Source organism: Arachis stenosperma, chromosome 9 (assembly GCF_014773155.1).
Source record: "Arachis stenosperma cultivar V10309 chromosome 9, arast.V10309.gnm1.PFL2, whole genome shotgun sequence".
Taxonomy (NCBI): Eukaryota; Viridiplantae; Streptophyta; class Magnoliopsida; order Fabales; family Fabaceae; genus Arachis; species Arachis stenosperma.
The window spans coordinates 157570793-157572197 of record NC_080385.1 but is presented as its reverse complement, the minus strand read 5'-3'; positions in this window follow the sequence as shown (position 1 = coordinate 157572197).

The following is a 1405-nucleotide window of genomic DNA, read 5'->3' as shown; positions in this document are numbered from 1 at the left end:
TGTCCACAAGGAAGGAACGAGAAGCTGTCTTAGATATGCTTCCTTAGATGTTATGTTTTTCTTAGATGAGTTTGAGGAATGTTAAGAAAACCCATAACGAGAAGCTATGTTCCCCCGTGCTCCAGCTTTATTTTTAATGATTAGTATGTTGTTCCAATTCTTGTTTTCTTGTTGGTTTACTATATATATTTTAAAGCTTTGGTTGTTCTTGTTATTTTGATTTTTAGTTTTAATTGATCTTATTAACTTGTTAATTTGATAAATTAATGTTTTAGTGTTGTTCTTAACTTTTAAATTTTAGATTGTTAAGTTGTTATGTTGTTCTTGGCCTTTTGATAATTTGTTAATTTTATAAATTGGTCTTGTTATGGTTTGCTGTTTTTGATTTGATAAATTGTTCATGTTATTAATGTTGATTTGATAAATTATTCATGTTGTTGATCTTAATTTGCTAAATTATTCATGATGTTGATCTTAATTAATTGTGCTTGACTTCTTGTATTAGAAAGAGAATGGAATTGAGGTATATCAATTTAGAGGAAGCTATAAATTAAAAAGAGAATACTCATTGGACAGAGCTCCTTTGTTATTTCATTAAATATTTTTTTGGGTTTCTAATACAATACTTGAGATTAAGAATTGAATGGAAGATGAGCAATATTGACTTTTTTTGTTTGTTTGAATATGAATTCAAGATTCTGTAAAACTGACTTTTACTAGGAATCCTATCGCTTGCTCAATATGTTTCAGTGCCTCCCAGGCTGAGCCATCATACTGTGCATGACAGATTCAGGTCATGATGCAACAGAAGACTGACAGTGATCAAATTAAATACCTCAAAATATTAGTATTCTCTATGCAGCAATTCGACATGTAATATGAAGATGGTGAATAATTGAATGGTTTGTGATTGATTATTTATTTTTTTATTATTTGACTTGTGTTTGTATTTGGATAAAATTATAATAGTGGTTGATGTAATACTTTTAATTTGGATAATATTTAAAAGATTATATTAGTTTATAATTATATTTTTGTGTGTTTATTTATATTTTATTTATTATTTTTAATAAAATGGTTTTTTCAGTTCAACCATAATCGAATCGATTGAATCTATAAATTAATAAATCAGTAGTGAAAGCGGTTTGATGATCGATTCGGTTTTCAGAATCTTGTTCTTACATTATTTGTGGAATAAAAATTTTTAATATTAATTTTAAATAAAATAAGAAAAGGATAAAAAAAGAATAAATAGTGAATAGAGAATTTTCTTATTATACATGGAAAGAGTGCCGCCTTAGCTATATTTTTTCCCCTAGCCCACCTATGCAAGGGAAATAATACACATGCACGTAAAAAATAAAAAATAATTTGTGTGTTTTTGGAATATTTTTCTAGGTCAAAT